At 25.4% G+C, this 13030-nt stretch overlaps 1 protein-coding gene across 1 annotated transcript in view; it reads right to left on the reverse strand.

The window, feature by feature from the left end:
• Positions 1–6837: 6837 nt before the first annotated feature.
• Positions 6838–13030, reverse strand: part of PKD (serine/threonine-protein kinase D3) — a 287780-nt gene continuing 281587 nt past the window's right edge. The window contains exon 18 of the mRNA XM_075367438.1: positions 6838–8137. The gene's annotated coding sequence lies outside the window, so the exon portion shown is untranslated. The remainder of the gene's footprint in view (positions 8138–13030) is intronic.

Here is a 13030-nt window from a genome sequence, read left to right on the forward strand (position 1 = left end):
CATTTTGATTACATTTTAAACACTTTTCATCTTGTTTCATAAGTATTCACTTTTCATAATTGTTTCAGTTTTAAAATTAAAGGGAGTGTGATATTATTTAGTTTTATTACACATGATACTAATGTACCAAATGTAATAAAATAAATGTAAATGATTCCTTAGCCAAACCAATTTCAGATTAATGTGTAATTCTTAATTATTTTTTAAAAATATTTAATAAATTCATTATAAAATTCAGTTTCATTTTTAATTACATATTTTATATAACAAGGTGTAACAGTTGCTACTGGTAAAAAATGATGGCCCCTTGGACTGTTTTTTGGATTGTATTAAATATTTTTTTTAATTAGGTATGGGGATGGTATTCTAACATTACATGACCATAAATTTTAATAAATAATCTTAATTTTTTATTTAGTTTTAATTTATAAATAGGTTTATTATTTATTACCGTTTACTTTTATCGTTAAATGCATTGTCAAATTAATATTTCACACTTTTTCTAAATAATTATACTGGCAATAATGCTTCAGTTTTAAAACAGTAGTAAATAATCTAATGTTAAAATAAGCTTGTCTGTACAATAATTTGTATTTAAAATTGCTTACATATCCATAAATTAAAACATTATTCATCAAAACATTACTTCATCATTGTCTGTATACAAAAAATATTGTTTACAAATGAAAGATATACTTGAATAGTAAAAATGTTTACACAAGTAAACTGTTAACAAAATTATGTAATATGAATCATCTGTCCAAAAAAAATAATAACATTTACATGCATTATTTTAATAAATACATAACTATACTAACATTCTGACTGTATGTATATTTATATTGTATATTACTGGAATTAATATACAATATAAATATAATATATAGGGTTTTCATTTATAATAAAAAAGTAATTTGAAAAATTTTTTAACCACCTTACCAGCAAAAAAATATGTATTTTCTCAAGATCTTTCAGTTTTTTCAAACCATCATCAGGAGATTAAAAAAATATTATAAGTCAAAAATTAAAATGAGAATACAGTCATGACTGTTTGATTGTCAACAGCATACTAAAGATAATATAATGAATTCTGGTGGAATAAAATATAATTAAAGGATACCATATTATAAATATGATAATTTAGTTGTTTATGATTATTATCTCTTTATATCTGTATTTAGGACATATTTAAATAATTTACCTTCTTTAAAAAATGTTTGTTCATTAATTAAATTTTTATGGTTACTTTGTATGTGAAATTTGTCTAAGTTATGTGTATTAAAATAATTACAGGAAATATCTAAAATTTTTATGAAGGTATTTTGATTGTATGTTTATGTACCATCAACTAAGATATGTTTTAGCAAAATTAGAATTTTCAGGTTTGTTATTTTTAATATTATTAATGTGTTCTTTTATGCATATGGAAAATTTATAGTTGGTCATGTCGATATATATCATATCACAATCTTGACAACTATACACACTTTGTTTATTAAAATTAGAATCACTATTATTTAATGTTTCATTATAATTATTAATATAGTTAATTAATTTATTATTTGAAGTATAAGATGGTGTTATGTTAATTTTTTGACTATATGGTGTGTATTGATTTTTTCAGTTTTTTCTGGTAATGATTTTATATTGTTTAAAGTATTAATTTTATTATTTATTCTTTTAATACAATTAATTAAAAATAGAATTCACAAATAGTTGATTATGGGGTCATAGAATGTAAAAATATGGTTTAATACACGTTAGTGTACAAAGGAAAAAAAAATTATTTTTTATTCTGAAAATAATTATTTTCTCTACCCAATCAATTTATGTTTAACAAATAACTTGTCCAATACACAATGCCGAATCATCAGGGGGTGGTATTAAAAGAGCCAACAGTAAAGTTGTAATAGTTTCCTGGTAATGGTTGTTTATACAGTGGAAAAATAATGATACATGAAAAAAAAAACAAAAAAGTTTTAAAAATACAAAGAATTTATATTTTTAAACTTTGATTGACTCCTCCACCCCCAATATTGCCCCTAGTCTTCTTTTTTTAGTTCATTGAACTACTGCTATGCCTAGGAAGACATAAAAAAATTTGGTTAAAAAATGAGTAATAAATAAAGATATTTTTTTTTATTTCTGGAGAGGGGGTAATTTTGGGGCAAATGTTTTTAAAAATGGTAAGAAGAGCATGAGCTTAATAAAAAGTGGTGTTATATTTGTAAAATCTTGATAAAGTTGACCCAAAATTTACCAATAGATTGTATAAAACTTCATCAAAATTGGTTTTCCAGTCAAAAGTTATTAAGCTTGCAAAAAACACCATAACCCATTTTTTGACTGATGGAAAGTCAAAAAATGGGTGTATTTTTTTGCAAACAGAAAAGATATAAGTTTAAGAAAATCTCTTTTACAGAACAAAACTTAATTCAATAGAAAAATTAAAAATATATAAGTACTCACCAGTAGCTTAACAGTATGCTTTATATTTTTACTTCCTTGTACAAAGTAAACGAAGTATTGTGATTATGAAAATCTCAGTTTTCAGATTTCAGCGGAAATATCCATTTTTGAACATTCCTCAATCCGTTTTCACTAGTTTCAGTATGATGTCTGTACATAAGTGTCTTGCATAACTCAAAAACGATTAGCTGCAGAATGTTGAAATTTTGGATTTAGGACTGTTGTAAGATTTTTTTTGCTGTGCACCTCCCCTTTTGATTAAATCGACTGGACCAAAATATTTGGATCTTACAAGGGGAAGGCACATTGGTTCAAAACAGACTTTAACTTCTTTTTTTTTAAATTTAAATATGTTGATTTATTAATAATTATTAACCTCTGATTGAAAAAAAAAATTACAATAAATAATATTCAATATTAACAAAAAAAGAAAGAAAATCAGAAATTATTAGTGAAATAAAATTTTACATACTTTTAATTTTAATTCAGACATTTTTATAATCAGAGATTAATAATTCTTAATAAATCAGTATATTTAAATTAAAAAAAAAAAGTTAAAAAAAATATATGTATATGAAGTTGGATTCAAACCGATGTGTGCATGGTTGTGGATATGATCTCACTTACACCAGATATCTACATGAGCAACATGATATAAAATTAATATATAAAATGCTGATACAGACACCACAAAAAAATGTGATGTATGTGGTGTCCACCACAATGCAATTGTGTAACTGTCCACTTTATTAAAGAATTGCAGGATTGCATCTTACTTTTAAATGAAGTGCAACAAAAAATGTGTATATGTAATTTAATAGGTGTACAAAGAAGTCATGTGGTGTTCATGTCATATTTTTTTAAAAGTAATCTCTCGGTAATGACAAATATCAATTCCATTGATGCCATCATAAGAATTCACTGTAACAATTGAAAAAATAATAATATAAAAAAAAGAATAACCATGATTATTAGGTGTTTTTTGTTTAATTATTGAACATCGCAATAAATTACATTAATAAAAAATAGTGAATTATAAAGAGAAAAACTCCAACACCAATTCATACAATAATTATGAAAGGTTAATTTGCAAAAATGTTTTGCGTTTGCTTAATAATACCAAACATTTTATTACTACGCTACTAAGGTATCAAATCTACTGATTTGATACCTTGATACTGATTTGATACTAGTATTAGATTTAATAAGGTATTTAATCAGTAGATTTCAAATGAATCACCAAACAATATATCAATTGGGAAACAAGAATACACTTAAAAATCGTTCCACCTTATAATAATATATGTGATAAATTTTAATTAATTTCTCAAACCATACTAATTAGAAATCTAAAGTAATAAAACAAAAAAATAATTTTTTTTATGAACAAGTTTTGGAGGTTATAATTTTACAACTGATATAAAACAAGTGATGTACAGTGTTTTCAGAAAGGTCGTCCCAGGTTAAAATTCTGGTCAGGCATGGAATTTTTCATTCATTCATTTTTGATTGGCTATAAAATTTCCATTTCATATTCCCCTACACAAGCTTTGAGCTTATATGGTGAATTAATCATAAAAAAAAATATCCATTTGGAGAGGAAAGCAATATGAATGAAATACAATACTGTTAGACTTTTTAATAAATACATATTAGAAGTAACTCTGAAAAACAAAAAAAATTACTCTTAAAGTATAAGAAAATCTTTTTTTTAAAATTTAAAACCATTTGGCCATTTTGATTGCAAAACAATCTCCATATTTTATAAAGAAAATAAATAAACAAGTAAATTATGAAGAAATCTATACATATAATAAAATGATAATTAGGGTTGTCCCAGTGCACATATCAGACAGAAACTACTAGACTGATTTTAATAAAACTTTGCAGATTTATAACTTAGAGGCTTGGCCATTATCTCCAGTTTGAATTATCACAGTATTCCTAATGGGAGGTTAAGATATTAAATTTATTCATTAAAAAAAAATTATCGTTTTATTTAATTATATATCTGTTATCATGGTAAGAAAAAGATTATAGAGTCCATATCTGTACACTAATCATTCTAACCTAATCTGTAAAATATTTAATATTTTATTACTGTAATTAGCTTAAATTACCACACTTAGTGAACTTTTATGGGTTTTGATTGTTTATTTTGGTTGTCGATATTGAATTGTCAAAAATTAAAAAAATATGCCTTCAAGAAAGAAAAATAATGTTTCTTATTATTTAAAGTCCACTAAAAGAATGAACGTATCTTGGTCCTCTAAAACAGCTGAGGTGCACGTGATTCTCTGTTAACTGCTGAGTGAGAGTGCTACACAGATTCGACTTGTAGCTTCATCTACAGCAGGGATGTATTAGAGCTTCTACGTTAAGAATGAGGGAATTGTTGAAAGAAAAAGAGCTTTTCAGGCTTTAATTGATATTTATGAGAATTATTCTCATAACCATGAGGATAACTAACTCCACAGGGGTACAGGAAATGGAGCTTCCTGGCTGGATGGGAAGGCGAGCGAGGCAAACCTAGTAATAAATATTTATTTACAAATAAACAATACTAATAAAACTCTAAAAACAAGTATTTCTCATATTTTTACAGAATTAAATTTCAAATTATATTACTTATTTACATATTTCAGTAAAAATACGTAAACCACTGAAACATTTAAGTTTTTAAGCAAATTTTGTGTTTTCAATTGGAATTGCCTAAAATGACAATAGTTTTCTGGTTTTTTTTGTTGTAATCTTCACTTTTACTGCAAAGATACTGCTAGAAATATTAATTTAATGTGTTTTATGAGTTTTGTTTATTTGTTGATAATAGCATTATTATTTCATTATTTTTTAATTTATTTTCTTAAATTATGCTTCATATAGACTTTCCTCAGCATTTGAAAGATGATGTTTAACAAAAATTATTATTATTATTATTATTCAAAATTTATTTCAGTAACTTTTAGCAAATGTCTAAGTTTGTTTTTAAAAATAATACTAGAATGAGTGTATGTTTTCTTGTTTTAAAAACTATCCAGCAAGAAAAATTGAATTTAATTAAAAAAAGACCTTATAAATGAAAAAAAAAAAAATTAACTGTAAGATTAGAAATTAACCAGCAGCCTTCTGAGATGTCCAGTAGGCCTTTGACAAGGTCTGGCTTTCTGTTTCTCCCAGGTAAAATATTATCAAACATTCTGTACTTTGACTAAGTTGGGGGTTCTGCAAGGTGCAGTTTTGAGATCTGTCTTATACTGTCTTATATACTGTCTTATATCTTCACTGCCTACCTTCCAGTTCAGACTGGAATCACTGTTGCTTCTTTTGTCAATGACACAGCTATTCTGGCTGTTGATGATTTTAACTAATCTACAATCCAAATTAAATATAAAGGGAACATGGAATGTAAATGTTAATCAAGCTAAGTTGAGCCATGCGAAATTCGCAGTGAGGATAGGAGACTGCCAATAGGTCCATCTTGATGGCATTTTAATCCCAAGATTAAAAGTGTAATGTACTTGGATCATCATTTGATGTGGAAGGTTATTGGGAGGGAGAAGAGAAAGCAACTTAACATGAAGTTCAAGGAAATGTACTGACTGCTTGGCAGGAGGTCTGAGTTATCCTTGTCTAATAAGCTACTTTTATACTCAGCAATCTTGAAATCAATATGGATATATGGCATCCAACTGTGGAGCTTGGCAATCAAGTCAAATATTGAAATCGTACAGCGATTTCAGAACAAACTAGCTAGGTGTATTGCTGAGGTGTTGTGGTCTGCTTAAAACCAGTGAAACCCACAAATATTTGAATCTACGGTACATCAAGGAAGAAATACAACAGTTTGAAATGTGAATTTCAGCTAAATGACTACATTAACCACTTGGCCATAAATCTCCTAGACAACAATGAGGATATTAGAAGACTTAAATGGCTATACGTACTGGACCTTAGTAACTCCATAATGTAATTGCACTTGCTGAGTACTGTGTATTAATCAATCCTTTATACTCTTCCTCTCTATTTCTGTTTTCACTTTCATTTGTAATTTTTTTTTGGTTCATTTTTTTTCTAAGTGTTTCATCAATCTGCTATTTTTTTATTCTTGTCATTGTTTTGTACTATACTAGTGAGAGAACAGTTGTTCGTAATTATCTTGTGTATGTACTATGTTTTACCCTCAGAAGTTCTATATAGTACTAGTACATAATTTTTGAGTAATTTCAATGGAGATTCCTTTTTAATCTGTAGAAATGTGATATAATTTACTTAAGGTTCCTATGAAAATGTAACCGATTGTAAATAAAAATTTAAAAAAAACTATAAGAACACACATTTTTAAAATTTTAATATCTTAATTCCCCATCACAACCCAATACAATACATTTTACAATACAATAAAATACAGTACAGCAAAATGGTGTTATTAATAATATCGCAATCTGTATTACTAACAAAGATATAATTAATTGTATACATAAAGAATAATAACATATATTAATAATAATAATAATAATAACAAAGATTTTTTTCATTCTAAATAACATTGAAGCAACAATTAATTAGTTAATTAATTAATTATAATAGATATTAATACATATTATATACAATTAATTTTTTTTAGGCCTTGTTGATCATAGTGAGTTAAAATCTAGTGTAATTTACAACAATAAAATTGCACTTATTAAAAAAATTACTAATAAGTAGACAAAGAAAAATATGATGATAAAGGTTACATAAATAGTATGTGTAATTTGGAATAATTGGAAGACAACTACATTAAATAATAATGCATATAAAAGAAATATTTTATTTACATTGCATATATATGTATATAATTATTTATTTTTTTTACAAATTATTTGTATCAGGAAAAAATTTATTTACAATAACAAACAAGATACCTTATTACACGGGCACCCATATTGAATTGTTTTTTCTTTAGGGATTAGTGGGCCTGCTTGAACATGATTCAATTTAATTTTTCTTCCAAATAAAAATATTTTCAGATTAACCTGATCATCAAATCTAAGATGAAATTATTTTTTACTAATACTTTAAATACTTTTTCACTTATATTCAGTATAAAAAAATTCAGCTGTTACATTTTTCTTGTATTTAATTCATGTTTAGCAATTGTTTGGGGTGACAACAGTTCCAGTAGACTAGAAACATAATCCTGAAAGTTATTAAAATTTTATGAATGAAAGAGGCAATAAACATCAGGACAATACAAAATCCAATTTACAATTTAGTATTTGCTGTCTACTTCTAAACTTATTTTTAACTGTTAGATACAGGAAATCATCAAAACGCAAGTCACTGTAACTGTTGTTAGATGATATAAGATCCAAATTTAAGTCCAGTTAATTGTTTTACTTTTAATTGTGCCCTCTATCACTGAGGTATTTTGGTCGTTGGGTTCAATTAATAGCAGTCTCACATTTTGTCAATCAGTAACTGGATATGATTAGCTTCTTAGGTATAGAATAATTTACGAAAAATTATACAATAAAAAGGAATTATGGGACTCAATGAGTCAAACTATCCCTCAGAGATATGCAGAACAAATGAGTAAACTAAAATGTTAATGGATATATCTAAACATTTCCACTACTTTTTCCTGTAGCACATTTGCAATCCAAGTGCAATTTTGTTTCTTGCGAAACTGTAAACATGCAAACAATTATTATTAGAATAATGGAAAACATACAACTGATAAAAAAGTAACAAAAAATTGACCTCTTAATTTTTTTATATCATTTAATTACAAAATTATGAAATAGTTACATATTTTATTAAAATATAATTGAAGTGACATCCATGTAATGAATGTACACACACGTGCGCGCGCACACACACACATTTTCATAAAAGATAATATTTAAATTTTTAAGAGAATAAATTATTAATAAAAGTAATTAAGAAGGCTTTAAAAAGCAGAATAAATTATCTAACTACAGTAGCAATTCTTAATAAATAAAAATACAAAATATACCACAAACAATGATAATATAATGTTGAGGCAATTTTTATCAGATCATCGTTCGTGATCACTGCTCATTATCTAATTCTATTATTTAACTTTTTTATAATTTCAATTGAATGAAAGAAAATAAATATAATTTTATAAAGTATAAGGAATAAGGAATATTTTTCGTATCTTCATTATTAAAATACCTCCATCATCCATCACCCTTTTTTTAAAAATAATACTGATTAAAAATAATACTGAAATAAAAATATATAAGGCAAATATTAAAAATCTGATACATAAAAAATGGAAATTACAGTAAAATTACAACAAACAATTTGACAACGTCATTTGGAATTTCTATTTACCAACCTTTACTTTTGAATATTTGACCTCTGTCATTTTTAAAACCATTCTTATTTATACTGCTAAAGAAAGATTCATTAATTACTTTAAATATATAAAAATTTTTTCTGCAAAATTTTTATTCATAATAAACAAATCATTTTTAACAATATTTCCTCATATGAAGTAGTCTGTAATTTAAAAAAAAATAATCAATAGCCTTTTGTAATAACTAAGCTTTTAATTTCCTAATATATTATTCACTGAAAAAAAAAAGAATTAATGTTAAATAAAAGTTCATTAAAACATAATAAAGTTAAAATAAATGGAGAAAAATATCAAGTCTTAAACTGAAACTGATATAAACAAAAATAATTCTTTGCTTTTTAATCTTTTTTAAAAGTAAAACATTGTACGATAGATACAGTTTTTATTTTTTATTATGAAAAAGTGAAGCTAAGGTTGATATATGTTTCAAAGACAATACTGTGAGAGTGAGGTATTAGTTGGTACAGTGTTCACCAATCTTTTTTTAATCCACTGGCCTGGTTTAATTTTCCAGCATTTAACATATTTCAATCATCTCATAGTTTTCACTAAAATGTGTATTATAACTTTCAAGAATATAATAATAAACATGAAATAAGTGGCTAGGTGTCATGTCATTTAACTTCTTTATCAATGAAAAAATTCAAAGAATAATTATTATGAACAACAAATAGTACGCCTATTTTTCCTAATGTGATTTAAATATTATTTATATACTAATCTGAATAAAATATATCAATTAGATTTTACAAATTAACTAAATAATTTGAAGATATAATTTAAAAAAATAGAAAGCACACCTTATCACAAAACAATTTCATTAAAAATTTCCAACATAACTCTAAAATATAAAATAATTTTGTATTAATTAAAGCAATAGTGAAGGAATGTTTAATATGAAACATAAAAATTCACTTAAATTAAGTCTTCAGTTTAAGAGTTTTTTGTAAACCATTTGTTTTCTTTAAAAGTTTTTTTTTCTGTTTATATAAAAATAAACTTTTCAGATCTATAATACAATTAAAAGTCATTTTTTATTAGAGGTGAAAGGGGAGAAAACAGAGTAAGGCTTTAGAAATGTTGTGTTTTAAATGAGAAAATTAAATGAATCAATAAATTAAAAGAAAAAAGTTTGGAGGAGAATTTTTTATAAAGATGTTAAGTTTACAGATTCATGTCTTAAGGTCTGGTTCTAGTAGCATAAAGTTGTACAAAGAATAAAACTTGTAAACCAAGATAAGTTATTAATATAACAAAAAGGTATGGAATATTGTATCAACTAATCAAATTACTGAATACTCAACAATGAGCATAAATAGTTTTTAATTCCATGAGGTTGTTGAAAAGCATTTCAATGTAAGTAGTATATAACAAGATTTCAGTGTATTTTAAAGGGTATTTTAAATGTATAAAGAATTAAGAAGGTAGAATTTTGCATAAATAAAAATCATTTGAAAATACAAAATCATCATTACTTTGCATACAAACAGCAAAACAAAAACATCAGGATTTACACAACTTGCTAATGAATATATTTATTGCTTAGAAGTGAATTTTGTACACATTCTTGTTTGCAACCCATATTTCATCTTGCCATTCACACATTCTATTTCAGAATGTGCATTTAAACAGAAATAGTAATTAACTGGCAGCTAGATGATGCTACATGTCCAGAACTTATTTCATCCAAAGTAAATTTACCTTTCATTTATATAAAAATAATTATTTTTTTCTTGGTGAGGAAATCACCTAAGATAAGCAAAGGGAACTTTGCCTGAATTCCAATACAAATCTAAAAATCAAGACCCATGCCAAGAAATGAACTTAACTCATTAAGAGAGTTAGGTTAATTAAAAGAGTTAAATAGTTCATTAAAAGAGTTAAGTAGACAACAAAACTGAGTGAGCCAAAAATAATGCTTACTATTAACTTAAAATATTCACACCGATAAAATTAAAAAACAATACTACACTAATAATATTATAAAAAATATAAAAATAAATAAATAAATTAAAAGTTTGTATCCATGTAAATAGTTTAACTTGGAACATAATGATGTAAAATTAATGAACTATATATTAGCAGTAATTTAAAATTCATTAAAGTATATCACTTTAATCATTAAAAAATATATAAAATAAAGTAAAAATATATACATGATAAAAATAATAATCATACTACAAATCAAATTTTAAATAATTAAATGAATGTAAAGTAAAGTGATGTGTATATAATGACACTGTTATCTCTGTAAGTATTAAATACATTTGTATTAATTTTTTATGATGATTGAAATAAATAAAATAAAAAATCAGAGGAAAGAAGAATATTTAATTAAGAAATTTGTAAATAACTAAAAAATATTTAAATTAGGAAATATATATTTAAATGAATATTCTTAATTAGGAATAATTCTAATTTTTTTAATAAAAGATTAATTATTAATATAAGAAAAATGTTAATAACACACTTCAACTAATAAAGAAGACACAACAGCTATTTTGAAAGTAATGATAATTAATTTTACTTCTCACGAAAGTTAGCATATCTGCCAGACTCAAGGTTTGTTGGCACTGCTTCCTGTAGTCTATCACTTGCAGTGCCTTCCTGTGGCTATTTACATATGCGAGTTATACAAATTTAGAACTAATAATACAATTGATTTTGCTGCTGATCATTAAATTTAGGGAATGATAAATTTTTTGGCCTTTCAAAAACATGATACCGACTGAGATTCACAACCAACTGATTATTGTGTACGGTGACAATGAATTGAACAAAAGAGGTACCCTATGAATAGTGTGAACTATTTCAGAATGATAGAATGAATACGCATAGTTCTTGGTTATCCCCAGTGGTTTGGTCAACCCTTGATGCTAAAATAAAAAAAAACCTAGTCACTAGCTACAATTTGGAATTGATATTCTGCTTGTTTTAAATTTATGATAAAATGAAACAAAGTTCAACACACTGAAGAAGTTGTATTCTTCAAAACTGATGACTGGAATGGCAAGTGAGCACTTCCAAGCAACCACGCATCAATTCTCATTTAGAAATCCTTTTCTACTAATACAAGTATCCTAAATATATTTTGGTTTTATCACTACATGAATACAGTCCAGTGCTCCAATGGCTCTAGAAATTTTGAAAAGTGGTTCAAAATTTTCATCACTGTTCATCACTTTTCTAGTCTTAAATAAATTTCTTCTGGTGATTCAGGAAATGTAGATACTATATGAATTGTTCATTAACTATTTTGTAGCATGCCATCGAAAGGTTAGCCATAATTTTGTTCTATCAACTCTCAAAGCCTTCAGCTCTGAATGTGGATGCTTCACAACCATATTCCACATATAAAATGTATCATCTGCAAGGAACATTTGGATGTGATGTATGATGCTGATAATGGAAAGAAACTGTCAGAGGTTAAATAGTCCAGCAAACAAAATGTAAAATAATACTTTAAGCATGCAAAAATAGGATATTTTAAGCATGCTAATTTGATATTTGTCTAAAAGGTTTTTGTGATTATATAGAGAAGTAGCTTATAAAATGATGTTATAGCTGAGATTTTCACATAAATTTTTTACAAACAAACATTTTTTATTTTTAAAACAGCCCTTACAAAAAAATATCAGAATTAAAACAAAAAAAAATCAATATTAAACTAATTACCCAACAGTACATTAAACAGTTAATATAAGAGATTACACACAAAATTAAAAAAGTAATAATACTACAATTAAAATATGTTTAATACAAACAATTGCAGAAAACCAATACGTCAACATTAAAAATTAACTATATTGTGAAGTACTTAATGATAAATTAAAATTAATAAAATCTGTAAAATATGTAAAGCAAGGAAAATAATAAAACAATACTAAAAATATAACAAATAAATGGTATCTTGTAAACTTGTCTTTGAAAATGTTTCGAGTTACAGGATGGACAAAAGAGAATTTTATAACATTAAACTTCATTCCTTTTAGCATTGTTTCAGTTTATTTGAAACCAGTCAGTGTAAATTATTTCCCTGAGTTACTTGTAGGGCTCCATATATTAACCTTGTATTAGTAAAAAAAAATGGCTATCTGTTCTTAAAAAAAATTTCCTATAATCTGTGTTAATTTGGTGGCCATTTTGTTATAGATTTTCCTTTTTGGCTCTCTATATTTCTTCTGCACTTTTTGC

The sequence above is a fragment of the Lycorma delicatula genome, chromosome 5 (assembly GCF_047948215.1).
Source record: "Lycorma delicatula isolate Av1 chromosome 5, ASM4794821v1, whole genome shotgun sequence".
In the NCBI taxonomy this organism is placed as follows: Eukaryota; Metazoa; Arthropoda; class Insecta; order Hemiptera; family Fulgoridae; genus Lycorma; species Lycorma delicatula.